The 15,538-nt window shown below is 34.2% G+C and overlaps 2 protein-coding genes across 5 annotated transcripts in view; one reads left to right on the forward strand and one right to left on the reverse strand.

Annotated features, from left to right (window-relative positions):
* The window catches only part of LOC141456691 (kinesin-like protein CG14535), a 483,780-nt gene that overhangs the window by 2,395 nt on the left and 465,847 nt on the right, over positions 1–15,538 (forward strand). The gene's annotated exons all lie outside the window — the stretch shown is intronic.
* The window catches only part of LOC141456695 (probable cytochrome P450 6a13), a 428,549-nt gene that overhangs the window by 795 nt on the left and 412,216 nt on the right, over positions 1–15,538 (reverse strand). The gene's annotated exons all lie outside the window — the stretch shown is intronic.

Below are 15,538 nucleotides of genomic sequence, written 5' to 3' on the forward strand. Positions count from 1 at the left end.
ATACCAAATTTGTTTAGCGTACTTTGTTGAATTAATCAATCACCAAATAGAAAATAATTTTTAATAATCATAGGTTTTGATTCTGCAAAGTAATTTTAGCAATCAAAAAAACATTTATATTTACAAATTTATAAAAAATAAAATAAAATAAAGCATGAGGCCTTTAAATTTTCACTGCCTAGGAGCTTTTTAAGCTCATTGTCCTGTGCTAGATAATGCTGAACACTTTTTCTAGGCGGGTAGTGCACTGATACAAAAACACATGAGATAAGCAAAGAAGCAACTTCAAAGATTATTTCAATAATTCATAGAATGGTCCGGAACAAGTGTACTGTAACGGATAAATTCATTAATATTATCCAGAATTGCGGAATGCATCATATATTCAATTAAGCTAATCACCTGATGGAAAATTTTAGAATCTTTTGATTGAGTAGTTGAATTTGTTTTCGTCCTAGCTCTCTTGGTTTTTTAACAAAAAATTAGGAAAATAGAAAACGTTTAGAACTTGACATTGTTTATGTGAACACTTTTTGCCGCAAGTACAAGCTAGATAGAAGTCACTTAAACTCTAAAATTCTTTTTCTTATTCTTCTTTGTATAATTCTCTTATGCCTTTTAGCGTCGAGCTTAGATAACTTAGGCCTTTAACCAACGGCTGTATTCTTCCCTGTTGCTTGCCAATTTTTGGTAGAAGACCTAGTCTGACCTCGCTTTTGGGCCAATCGCCCGATGTAATCAAAATAGCCCAATCTTGGTCTGCGGCCTTCAGCTTTGGCCTCCATCAAGCACCTAATCTTCTCTTCTCCGCTTCTCCTACAGACGTGGCCAAACCACACCAACTGCCGATTCTCCAACTTGGTTACGAAGGGTTGTACCTCTAAGCTGCTCCTTATTGTTTCATTTCTAATTTTATCAGGCTTAGTTTTCCGTTCGACCCGGCGGAGAAATCTCATTTCGGCAGTTGTCAGCTTGCATGCTTATCTAGCATAGTCCACGATTCTGCCCCATACTGAAGTAGAGGTAAGTACACGGTCTTGAAGACGGTCATTTTCACTTTTTTGCTGACCTCTCTTTTACCGATCACAGTATTCCTGATCACCGTAAGCTTTATTGGCCACACCCAACCGATTCAGCACCTCCTGATCAATTCTGCCATCCCGGCTAAACAAGACTCCAAGGTACCTGAACTCCTTTACCTGTTCCATGAATGCCCCTTCACACTCTACCCGGATTGATTCCTGTGTCCCAACGTGCATTACCTTGCTTTCACTCACGTTCAGCGCCATTCCTTTCCATTTGAGCACTTCATTCCATTCAGCTACTGAATGCTACAAATGCTCTTTGGAATTCGCTAACAGTACTACATCATCCGCGTAGAGAAACGATTAAGCATATATCGGCCTCATTCTCCAGTTACCTACCTTTACCTGGGGTGTTCTTCTTTTACACACTTTATGTATCTTGTCCATGAAAAGATTGAAAACCAGAGGAATTAAGCTGTCACCCTGTTTCACACCCCTCTCTAAATTAAATGGACCCGATACTTCTCCGTTCAGTCGTACAACTGCCTTGGGTTCCTGGTATACTGACTTAATGGCCTTCATTGTAGGGACGTTCCTGGCTCTCAATGTATTACATAATTCTTCTCTTGGTACCGAATCAAAAGCTGCTTCTAAATCCAAAAATGCTAGGTACAAATTTTTACCTTTATCCCAGGCCTTTTCAAAGATCATCCTCAGGGAGAAAATATGATCTTGAGTTTGTCTATAAGCCGCTTGCTCTTCTTCTTTCCCAACTAGCTGGTGTAATTTGCGCTCCAATATTCGGGTATTCATTTTATATACGACAGAAGATAGGCATATTGGTCGGTAGTTTTTACATTCGCTTGCATTATCTTTTTTATGTATGGAGATAATGACATTATATTCCCACTCTTTAGGGATTCAAAAGAGGGAAACTTGATTAAAAGTCATTTAGTTTTTTTTAATGAAAATTAGACATCGCAATAAATTAACGCAATTAAATTACCAAGTAACAACACAGAGGTAATGTAAGACTGTTATTTCATCCGTTACACCTAATACATTAGAATAATAGTAAGAATTTGATACGAACAGCTTGGGTTTCTGGTGAATCAAATGGCAATGCTACAGGAAGTTGTAATACTTATTTTATTTAGAAGTAAATTGAGAAGAGTATGTTTGGTTTGCTTTGCAAGATGGTTGAGATAAACTGGGCAAAGCTGGAAAAAGAAATGTTAAAAATTTAACTTTCAATTTTTTAGCGTAATAAATGAAAAAATTATTACATAAGTTCAGTAAATATTAAAATTGTATCAGTATAATAATAACCACTAAACTCAGTCCACAATTTTTAATGAAAAAATTACGATCGTATCAGTTACTTCGCTTACAGAGAAAACGTGAAATTGATTTAAATAATTAAAATTATGTAAATGTTACAATAGCCCGCTTAGTGTTTTAATGCCTTGTTTTAAAAATCAAACCGAAAGTCTATTAAATCTTTATCTCAGAACTATTCATTGACTGACTAACCACGTTGCTACATTATGTGATAACAGTCCGGAAGTTATTTGAACATTATTTATCCTAAGATACTTGATAAAAATAGTTTTTTTTTTTTTAGTTGTATTATTACTAAAGAATGAATCAGAATCAGAATCATGAATCAGAAAGAATGAATTAAGCGTGGGAGTCCAGTACGCTAACCGCATAGCTAATCCCTTCCCTTATTATTATTATTGCCTAAATTGGCGCCAATTTCGCCATTGTCCAATTTGCTAAAGAATTAATTATTAAATTCTAATGATGCCCGACAGTATTGATTTGTAAATCGTTCAAAAGCCGACCTGAGCTGCACTCTTTTATTTAGGGTATTACACTTAATGCTTTATTAATACTTTATTATTGTTATTATACTTTACTAAAGGGAAGAAAACATTTATTTCTTTTAAAAAGTCAAATCTCTATTTATTTTAACATTTTGTACATCAGAGATTTTAACCTGAACTTTTGAACATTATTTTGCACGCATTTTACCTTCCTTGGCGCTTTTGCTTTCATCATCAAGTCACAGACGTCTTGTTATAGCCAAGAACACCTTGAACTGCATTCTGGACGGCTTCGATGCATCGAGTACTGTGTTCTTAAACCTCCTAGGTTCCAGGTTATGAATTAATGGCACTTGTTGTTATCTTTTGTTCAAACCTTTTCTCTGATTTCTGGGTCTTGCCGTTTTGAAATGTTAAATCTTCTGCCATTATTTAAGTTCCTTTAATGAGTGACCCGAGTCCATACTTGTCCCTTTAAAATGAAAAACCTTTTAACTATGACTATCATACATAAGAATGTAATCGAACTTATTTTCAATGCAATCAATATGCATTGTTCAGCCATTCTCGCTGATTCAAATACTGTTCGATAAACCTCGTTGAAGTAATATATATAACTTTCGCTTGTATGTAGCTGCAACTAATGCAATTTCTGAAGTTTTTATTTTCTAGCCTATTATAATACTGTAATTTCCCACACTGCTTTAAACACATCTCGGTCAAAGACCATTTGAATGAATACGTAAAATTCACTAAAGCCTGCGGCAATTCATTTCACTTCTTATGTGAACAGCTCTACATGATTGAATTAAATTACTTCACTGTAATTTATTAACTATAATAAATTAAATAATAATTGAACTCGTCAATCATAAAGCGTGTTGTATACTGTGTTAATAATAAATTTACAATACTTCAGCCACTTTATTAGTTTTTTAAAAACTAAAATATAAAACTAATTCATCTGATTATACTTGTAACATATTATAGACACTAGACTTCGATATTTTTAAAAGGGTCGCCTACCTGATTATGCTTGGCTGATAGTAGTAATTGAAGGGTTAAGAAGGGCAGGAATACGTCAGAAGTGTTTAACTAAGAAGCAGATATAACCGTTTCAGTTAGGAGCTTGATTGTTGCAGTTCGATGGGTAATTTCCAGGTGCGTGTTGCATCTAGGATTAGCGCAAGTTTCTTCTGCTTGCAACGGATTTCTGGTTGTTAATTTCAAGCAAAGGAAGTTCTTCATTTCTGAACCACTGAAGAGCAAAGATTTTGGACTTTAACTTTGGTCGGGATAAACTTCAATTTCCACTTTTGAAACCAGTTTTTAAGTTGGTTAGTTGATGTCTGTAAGTCAGTGATACTTTTACTAATGTGTGTCTATGTTTTGTCTACTTCAGTGATTGAGGACGTAAAAGAAGGTATAGCATCTCGAAGTAGTATACGAGGTGTGGCTATTAAATAACGAGATTGATGCTGCTACAGAAGAACTATGCATGCGCTAAATTCTAACGACAGCTGTGCAGCGTAAAACCTTCTCTTTAGATTGCAGCGTCTCACGTGTTTGTAGAGAAATATGTCAGACCGGAACCGTCGTTTGTGTAAGAGGTGTTAGTTTGGTTTTGCCGAAAACATGATACTACACATGTAGTAGAGCAACGAATTGTCGTGTTTCACATGAAACTTGGTGAAACCGCTACTGAAACTTATCTTTTATTAAAAGAAGTTTATGGCGATGAATGTTAATCACGTGCGCAAGTTTTTGAGTGGTTCAAGCGTTTCCAAGATGGCCGAGAAGACGTCGGAGACGATGACCGCTCGGGTCGCCCTTCCACGTCCGAAACGGAAGAAAATTTCGATTATAATTAATCAACATTACTACCGTGAGGAGCTTGCTCAACTCCGTAAAAGAATAAGGAAAAAACGACCCGATTTGTGGAAGAACAAGTCATGGGTTCTCCATCAAGACAACGCGCCGGCTCACACTGCATTGTCAGTCAAGACGTTTCTAGCCAAGTACAACATCCCAGTTTTAGGCCATCCGCCTTATTCGCCTGACCTGGCCCAATGTGACTTTTATCTGTTCCCCAAAAGTCAAATCGGCATTAAAAAGGACACGATTTCAGTCCGTTGAAACTGTGAAAGAAAAAGCGGCACGCGTCATGTAGGAGTTCACAGATAAAAAAGACTTCCAGCACTGTTTCGAACAATGGTAAATTCGCATGGAGCGTTGTAGGGATAGAGGAGGGGTGTATATTGAAGGTGATAACTAAATATGTATAAATTTAAAATAAAATGTTTTGTAGCAATAGTCTTGTTATTTAATAGCCACACCTCGTAGGTTGAAGAGAACAGGACTTATTGCCGCTTCGAGGCAGTTACGTGAATGCCTGCAAATTATACTCCAAGTATAATTGTACGAGGTGTGTTCAAAAAGTAACGGGAATTTTCGTTTTTTGAAAAAAATATTTATTTATTCATCTACATTAATATTGTCGCCTTCAAAGTAGTCCCCTTCGCATACAATACACTTGTGCCAGCGCTTTTTCCAATCCTCGAAACACTTCTGAAACTCGATCTTAGTGATAGCTTTCAGCTCTTTCAGCGATTCGCTTTTAATGTCATCTATGCTTGTAAAACGACGGCCTTTTAATGTTCTCTTTATGTTTGGAAATAGAAAAAAGTCACATGGAGCCATGTCTGGCGAATATGGAGGCTGGGGCGTCGTTAAAGTTTTGTTTTTGGCCAAAAATTCACGAATGAAGTGTGAGCAGGTGCATTATCGTGGTGCAAAATCCATGAATTGTTTTGCCACAAATCCGGGCGTTTTTTTCGGATTGCTTCACGCAAACGGCGTTGAACTTGTAGGTAGTACTCCTTATTGATTGTTTGACCTTGTGGCAAGAATTTATGATGCACTATGCCATTAAAATCGAAGAACACAGTGAGCATAACCTTCACATTCGACCGCACTTGTCGAGCCTTTTTCGGTCTTGGCGATCCAGAATGCCTCCACTGGGTTTTGTTTTTGGCCAAAAATTCACGAATGAAGTGTGAGCAGGTGCATTATCGTGGTGCAAAATCCATGAATTGTTTTGCCACAAATCCGGGCGTTTTTTTCGGATTGCTTCACGCAAACGGCGTTGAACTTGTAGGTAGTACTCCTTATTGATTGTTTGACCTTGTGGCAAGAATTTATGATGCACTATGCCATTAAAATCGAAGAACACAGTGAGCATAACCTTCACATTCGACCGCACTTGTCGAGCCTTTTTCGGTCTTGGCGATCCAGAATGCCTCCACTGGGACGATTGAGCCTTAGTTTCGACATCATATCCGTAAACCCATGTTTCGTCACCTGTTATAATACGTTTCAGTAGATCCGCATCGTTGTCGACTTCATTGAGTGACTCTTGAGCAACTTCCATTCTCCGCTGTTTTTGTTCGAAATTCAACAATTTTGGAACAAATTTTGCTGCCACACGTTTCATACCCAAAACATCCGAAAAAATTTCATGGCATGAGCCAATTGATATGGCAACATCATCAGCGACTTCTCTGATTGTGATTCGGCGATCGTTCATAACCATTTCTTTCACTTTTTTCACGTTTTCATCGGTTGTTGATGTGCTTGGACGTCCAGGTCGTTCGTCATCTTCAACGTTTTCGCGGCCACCTTGGAAACGCTTATACCACTCGTAAATCCTTGTTTTACTCATAGCAGACTCACCATATGCCTTTATTAACATTTCACACACTTTATTTCATTTTTTACGCAAAATTTAATACAAATTCTTTGATCCATTTTTTTTAACAAACAAAAATCGCCAAGCTCGAAAAACACGTCTAACCTTAACGGCTGCCACTTAAGAAGTAAACAATGAATATTACTGAAAATTTTATCGTACTTCAGGGGCATGTGTACCAACATAATAAAAAAAAAAAATTTACAATCAGACTCTCCAAACCCGCGAAATTTAAAAATTCCCGTTACTTTTTGAACACACCTCGTATATCAAATACACTAATGCATGGAATACAGGATATTCTAACAAACTGTTAAATATTTTATATTTGTTTAAGATTACATAGTTAACTATATATTAAATATATTTAATATATATTTAATATATATTTAACTTCACTTCTGTTTGCGTAGAGCTTGAACCATATTGAATACCTAACATCAACTTTATACCAAGACGTAGTAAATTAAGTTCTTAATAATCAACAGTGGATAGTCTAAAATTAGTATAGCTGTGTCATACACAGTCTAGACCTTGTACTTGTTCAGTGTTTTTGCAGTAAACACAGATGTAACATTGTAAGAACTAAGGGAGTTAAGCTAACAGCTGGCTAAGAAGAAAGAAGTAAGAAAACTATTCTGTAGTTTTAAGTTCCTGCAACTGGTTAGATTCCAGAACAACTTCCGGCATTAGGTCTTTTATATACGTTTCCCTATTTACCTCTATTAGTGTTACTAGCAACCGCTTAAATCTACATTGTATACATTCAGACTAGATGCCCTCCCTTTGATGGAGAATGTGCCGGCTGCCGACATGCTGGGGCCTTACAAAAGATTACACGTGTATCTCTAATGAGACCAGTTGAATTCTCCATTCTTAACATCTATCTTACTTCTTTTACCGTGATTTATTAGTATATCACCAACTAAAATATTCACCGTACATTATTTATACTTAATTTTTTTTAGAATACTTTTTTTTTCTTTAGTTATTCTAACTCTGTGACATCCCTCTACATTCATCTAAATTTAAGATTCATGTTCTTCAGCTCAGATGTTAGAAACAATCTGTGAAGAAATATTCCATGGCTAAGAAAGACATTTAGGTCATGTTCAGGGCTCTGCTATATTTACACATTTAACTGACTCATTGTCTTCTAATAATGCATTTTTTTTTCAGCCAAATTTAAATTTCACCTACGAATTCTGTAGCAAATATTGTAGGTTCAAATAATTATTGATTTCAAATCATAAATTTAACTAGGTTTGATTTCATTGATTAGTTTTCTACATATAGAGCTGCAGCGGTTCCTGCAAGATTTCCTTCAAGTTTCGAAGGTTGCATAAAAGTTATACTGACCACTATAAGAGCTACAAATTGTGGACAATGCAGATGTAAACAATGCTAATTGGAGACAATCATTTTTGCTGAAACAGCTGATGCTATTATAGGCAATATATCCAGCAAAATTTGTCATTTCTATATCATGAATTGCATCGAACTGTAGGGTTCAACCAAACGCTCAAATCTGCAAAGGATCCAGTCCTTGCAGTCTAAAATTCTTCGCTCTATAGTAAACGCTCCTTTCTACGTCACACCAATCAAACTTTTCTCACAGATTTGAACATTCCTTTCGTGCAATACAAATGGCTGAAACACGATACAGAAAATTCCATCTTAACATTCAATCGCATCACAATCCACTTGTACATCTTATCTTCCAGAACATTTCCAGACAACACTTCTAGGATAGTCTTAAAAGACAGTGGCCTCGTGATCTCCTCTCTGATGAAGAGAGTCAGTAGAATGTAGAATGTTATTGGAGTGTTACCGCTCGGTAACTTCTCCATTCTGAGTGTGATATATTGCTTATTGTTACCCTTGTTGCATATAACGCAATGCGTTATATTGTAACTGAACAAATGAGATTGTGAATTACTAAAATATCGATGATAGTTTACGAAGCGATTATTAAGTAAAAAGTTGAAGAAAAGCTTCATAATGCAACGTTTTTGTCTACATTAGTTGCTTTTTGCTTTAAATCTTTTGAATTTTCTTTTTAATCTTTTTAATTTGTTTGTATCTTTTTAATTTTCAATATTAATTAAAGTTGGAATCTAAAAAAAAAAACCTCTAAAAAATAATCTTTATAAAGGAATTGTGAGGCAACTGTAATTATTCTATAAACAAATTACAATCTTCCGTTAATAGACATATCATTATAAAATTTGATTACAATTAATTCTTTAATATAAACCAAATTATCTAAATATTATGAACTGTAGTTTATTTTAATATTTTGAAGCTAACCTCAGAGCCAAAGGTTCAGTTCCTACCTCTTGCTCATATATTGTGTCTGGGTGCAGCTAGCATTCAACAGATCTTGCACTTCTTGCATCCTTTATCCTCAAGCTCCTAGTCCAAGTTTGTCCCCCTTAAATTCTTTACACTTTCAATAGGATTGGGTCTCGTCATTACCTTCGTCTATTTTATCTTCCTCACCTTCATTATCTTAGTTACATTCTGCTTTTACCTAAGACTTTTCAATTTTTATCTTCTTTTTTTTTAATTCTTTATTTTCAGTATTTTGTTTGCATTTTTCTCCTTCTTTTGCACACTTTTTACCATCTTCTTCGCGGAATGCTTCCATCTTATTCATTTCATAACAGTATTATTCGTATTTTAATTTGATATCACCGTCATCTTTATTGTTAACTTTATGCTGGTGGTTCATTCTTAAGGTTTCTTCGCTTTCTTTCTTTTCGACTTTTAGTTCAATGCTATCTTTTGTCTTCGCTTCGTATTCATCACCACTGTTATCTCTATATTTCTCTTGCTTAAATTCTTTTCTCCTCACATTATTTTTTTCTAAAGCGCTGTCACTTACGAGGGTCGTTTGAAAAGTCCGTGCAAAGTCAGAGAGATAGCACCACTGGCGCGTATCGAGGTTATGTTTAGTTAGTAGCATCTCTTGGAAGAACACACACCAAGTTTCAGCCAGATCGGTCTATTTCTTTGTGTTTGGCATTCGTTTGAATCGAGGAAGTCGAGTGATTTTCAAAAAATGGACGAAAAAGAATTTCGTGTGTTGATTAAACACTACTTTATGAAAGGCAAAACGCCTCAGGAGACTAAAGAGAAGCTTGATAAACATTATGGTGACTCTGCACCTTCGATTAGAACAGTTTATAAGTGGTTTCAAAATTTTCGGAGTGGCCATATGGGCACAAGTGACGCTGAACGTTCTGGACGCCCTGTTGAGGTTACTACTCCAGAAATCATTGATAAAATCCATGATATGGTGATGGATGACAGAAGAGTGAAGGTGCGTGAGTTTGCTAGTGCTGTGGGCATCTCGAATGAACGGGTACATAATATTTTGCATCAACATTTGGACATGACAAAGCTATCCGCAAGATGGGTGCCGCGATTGCTCACGCTTGACCAAAAACGAAATCGTGTGAAGTGTTGCAAGGACGGTTTGCAGCTGTTCCAGAAGAATCCGCAGGACTTTAAGCGTCGTTTCATCACTGTGGATGAAACATGGATACATCACTACACTCCTGAGACCAAAGAACAATCTAAACAATGGGTTACCAAGGGGGAATCTACGCCAAAAAAGGCGAAGACCGTTCCTTCGGCCGGAAAGATTATGGCGACTGTCTTTTGGGATTCGCAAGGAATAATCCTCATCGACTATCTGGAAAAGGGTAAAACTATTACAGGTGCATATTATTCATCGTTATTGGACCGTTTGAAAACCGAGCTGCAAGAAAAACGCCCACGATTGGCCCACAAAAAAGTCCTTTTCCATCACGACAACGCACCAGCTCACACCTCAGCAGTTGTGGTCGCAAAATTAATGGAAATAGGGTTCCAACTCGTTTCACATCCCCCCTATTTTCCAGACTTGGCTCCCTCGGACTATTTGTTCCCCAATATGAAGAAATGGCTGGCGGGAAAAGATTTTATTCAAACGAGGAGGTGATTGCAGAAACGAATGGCTATTTTTCAGACTTGGACAAATCCTATTATTCGGAAGGGATCAACAAACTAGAGCAGCGTTGGACGAAGTGTATAAGCTTAAAAGGAGACTATGTTGAAAATAAAAAAGGTTTACCCCATAAAATTAAGTAGTTTTTATTTTTGCACGGACTTTTCAAACGACCCTCGTAATGTAGATCCTTTCGCTTAGGATCAAAGTTTGTATTACACTGACTATAGCTAACGATAAATATCGCAGCCGATAAATATACTGTTATAATTATAACTTTATTTTTGTAACTTTTACTTTCTCCAAAATTTCTTTAGTAATTCTCGGCACTTCGTTTCTTATTCGAAATATTTATAGGATTTTTGTCATTATTTTTCAAAATATATTATCTTTTGTTAGTAGGCATTTATTACTTATTATAAAATTTGCAATTATTTTTTTAGAAAATATGATCTAAATAAGATTATCCCAATATCGTTATTATTAAATTTTTAAAATATCTAAAAACAAAAATACCCTAAATTAAGACTAATAAAATTGCCAAAATTGCCTAATGAATGAGGCTGTAAACGTACCTGAAGTAAAGAAATAAAAACTTAAAACTAACAACTAATAATAAAATGTTTTTATTGTCCAAATAATACAATAGTTTTTACTTTATATAAACATTGGAGTACCAGAACTAGTTCTTTTCCTCTGACAAAAATAAGTTAAACTTCTTCATGCTTAAAAATTTTTCTTTTTATATTTTGGGAAAAAGGACAAAAAATCCAATACAAAAAAAACTAGCAACTGAAAACTGACCCAGACAATGACTTGAAAGTAAAAGTAGCGACGTGAAATATCCGCAATTCTATTAAAGGAGAAATTCTGTCCTCTTTTTTAGCACGCAGAGGGTTATTCAAAGCGATGTTTTAACGATTTAAATAATAAATTCTTGTATACTGTATGAAAAGTTGGTTGCAAATACAGTCGAGCCTCCCATAAAGGACACTCTCACTAGCGACCACCTCCATTTACGGACAGTTTTTAGATTTTCCCGTTTTACCCCTATACACTTTCTATATAAAAGAACCTCCGTCTAACGGACACTCTACATAGCGACCGCGGAGATTGATTTTGGGGAACGGATTAAATGTTTCACCTCCCACCAACGACCACCTTATTATTAAAAGTTCGTTTGACGCGGTGATAAAAAGAATTATCTCCTCCTCTCCTAAAGTTTTTCCTAAAGTTTCCTCTATAAGCTCATACATCTTGTACCATTTTAATCATTTTTCAATATTACTTTGGACGAACAATATTATTTTTTCCGATATGTCTCTCAAATGAAAGTGGTTAACCCTAGAAGAGAAAATGAATGTGTTGGGAGATTTTGCAAAAACCAAATCGAGCCATCGTCAACTTGCCGAAAGGTTTGTTCTATCTAATAATAGATGATAGTATGATGATAATTTTACCATAAATTATTATTGTTATGAATAAATGTGATGATTATTATAAAAACTGTTATAAAAATTATTAATTAGGTCAATAATATATAGTTTTTTGATACATTTTTTGGATAATTAAGAAAAATTTGATGCATACCATATAGCTAAATAATTATGCAATTATGCACGTTTTTAAATCTATTAATAATTAACAATTTTTAAATAGATGTTTGGAAAAAAAAAAATATTTTTTCATTATGAAACTTGCCTACCTCCTTCTAACGGCCACCTCCAAACAGCGGCCACTTTGCATTCCCTCGCCAGTGTCCGTTATTGAGAGGTTAGATTGTAATTAATTTGTAGGGTAGAAGATGCCTTGAGGTGGGAAATGTTTTTACTTGGAGACTGATAATTTAACTAATGACGTGGTCAATGTTGGTTCAGATCCCGTGGAGCTGATTCATGCTCATGAATGCTTTTATTTTGGTTTAATTAATTTCGTTTTTCATATTTATTTATTTATTTTATTTAGGAATCTTCCAAACTTTTCTTGTATATTCAAGAACATATTCATGATTTTTGAACGTAGAAATAAAGTCTTTTATCGATTATTATTGAGATCAAGAAGTCAACAAAAAGAGAGAAGCAAAAAAAAGAGACAACTTGCACTGGTCGCGCACAAAATAATGCCCCAGCATCATAACATGCGTTCGGATGAACCCTTTGTTTCTAGCAGGACCGATTCATTGTGTGTAGAAGAAGTGTAGTACCAGGGGCCACCCTCTGCTTACCAATAGTGCGCAGTCTTACTCATCAACACCAACAGTATATATATACGTATAACGAACATGTGCCTCAGTATGAAGTCCCAGTATAATGTTCTGGATTTCTATTATTCAAGGATTTTATAAATGATCATTTTTTACTTGTCAAAAAAGAGGGCACATCTGTGACCTTATAGTATGTTTTTGAAATATTTCTTAATTATAACTCCTATTCTTCTGCATTACGATTTAAATGTCGATTATAATATATGATTGTAATCGGAAAACAAGTTAATATATTGAAATTTAATATGTTATGCCCGTAGTAATGTTGAACTCATTATGCATTGCTAATGATTGCTTCATGTTTCTCTCGACTTTTAGCAGAAAAATTTGAAGGAGAGCACTTGGCTAATTAAGCTGGCAATAAAAAAAAAGGTTTTATAAAGGTTTATAGTTTTAATTGATGATCTATACACGAATTTTAGAATGTTCACCTAAATGGGAATTAGTAATGTTCACAAGTTATCCAAATCCTCCTTATAACACTCCTAAAAACATATTTCAAGGATAAAACAACCACTTAGCTCTTCATACAAATAGTTATATGGAGTAAAAAAGTCATTTTGAAATTCAGATTTCAGTGATACCCAAACTCTGAATTTTTGGGCAACTCATTCAATACTTTTTGATCGTATTCAGGATGACAAGACTCTACGTTTACACTCGAAAGAGAAGCCATCGCTACCAGTCTCAACCAAAATAGTCCTTAAAAGTATATTTTTCTTACAAATACGATTCAGATAAATATATCGATATGTATGTGGAAGGAGTATAGGAAGATTAAAGAAAATCGATAAAGCTATTAAGAGATACGTCACTTTCGTTTAGTATGTTTGGAAATTAAAGACATGGAGCATTGCCAACTGTAACGTTTGTTAAACAAATATTGGTCTATGCAATAGAAAATATATATTTGCAACGAATGAGTAAACAAGTCATAATATTAATAAAACCCATTATTGTCAGTGATTCTTTTAAAAATAATATGTGTTAAATTGTAGTATATATTTACACATAAAGATTGATGTTTACAATTATTTTACTTCTCTGTTTACTTGACATCAAAGTCAACCCTCCATTGGGGTCCTTTTATCGCCTCCCTTTCACAATTGCCTTCCAAATCTCTTTATTCCCCGAAGGATTAATACATAAGCTTAGAAAAGAAATAAAAAAATCATGCCGTGACTTGCTAGTTACGTATACTATAATCTGAACGTAATTTATCATAGGGTGTTAAGGCATTTAACTTTTTTGTCGTGTCACTATCTAATAAATATTTTTAGCCCAAATTTTTGAATAAATTTAGTTGTTTATTCTCTATAGTGTCTTGACTCACAATAGCTGTTTTTGGAATTTAATTCTGTTCTTTTGATTTTTACGAATTACGTTACTTTAATTAACCTTAACAAAAACTTACAGTTTAAAATGTTAAGTATAAGGGTTGATTAAACGCCAAAAGGTACACAAATCAGCAAGTACCCAACAATTCATTAATACTTCATTGATATTATTTAAGTAATTTTACTGCATTAATTTTCATTAATATTTTTTAGAATTTATTAGATGTCACAGACCCTTATGCTGGCCACTTCATTTATAATAATTTTTTTGTGAAAATAATAATAAAATGTATATTTCTTCATCATAACTAAATAGAAGCTTATTTTAACTCTATTCCACATTATTTTTCTGATTTATCTCTATTATGCCTTTTATTCTGTGTAATCACATACATATGTACATTAAAATAAAATAAAAAATTGAGTGTAGTTTTGATTACTATTTCAATTTGAATCACGAAGTTAGAACAAAATTTGAATCTTCAATTCGTCTAACAGAAGTATTCGAGAGCACAAATTACCCACAGTTAATAACAAGTAAATTATTCATTTCTCTAATGCAGTTCCTTTAATTGAGTACTTGCAGTAAAATACTTTAATAATTAACTGTCCTAAATATGTGCAAATTTTATCTATTTTATATTCCATATATACATATAAGATTGTGGGAAGAACACCAAGATTAAGAATGTAGATGAAGAAAACTATATTGTTTAATATTAACCCAGATTAATTATTACCTGTTATTATTAACCCTTGAATACATAAAGTAACAATCACTTTAATCGAAGAATTAACTTAAACCGACGATTTTTATTTAAAAACTAAATAAATAAAACAAACATAACGTTTTACTTTTCAACCTGTGATTAATAGTTTGATTACTACAGATTAATAGATATTACAGTCAATCTAAGTGAAATGGTGCGTTACTTGAAAAGATATTTTGTAGATGAAAATGGCCAGCATAAGGGTCTGTGACATCTAATAAATTCTAAAAAATAATAATGAAAATTAATGCAGTAAAATTACTTAAATAATATCAATGAAGTATTAATGAAATGTTAGGTACTTGCTGATTTGTGTACCTTTTGGCGTTTAATCAACCCTTATACTTAACATTTTAAACTGTAAGTTTTTGTTAAGGAGATTTTTGTACCTTTTGGATAGATTTTCCTTTTTGTCTATTTTACAAAGTTACATATCTGCTTTACAGATTTTTTTAAAATTTGGAATAAGCAATACTATCATTATAACCTGATAAGGTGTTAACTCGGTACCGTAACTACCACTGGTAACAATTTTTTTGAAAAAGCGTTTTGAATAAAATAGGAAGGTATTT

The sequence above is a fragment of the Rhodnius prolixus genome, unplaced genomic scaffold (assembly GCF_049639745.1).
Source record: "Rhodnius prolixus isolate KJV_2025 unplaced genomic scaffold, Rpr scaffold_10, whole genome shotgun sequence".
In the NCBI taxonomy this organism is placed as follows: Eukaryota; Metazoa; Arthropoda; class Insecta; order Hemiptera; family Reduviidae; genus Rhodnius; species Rhodnius prolixus.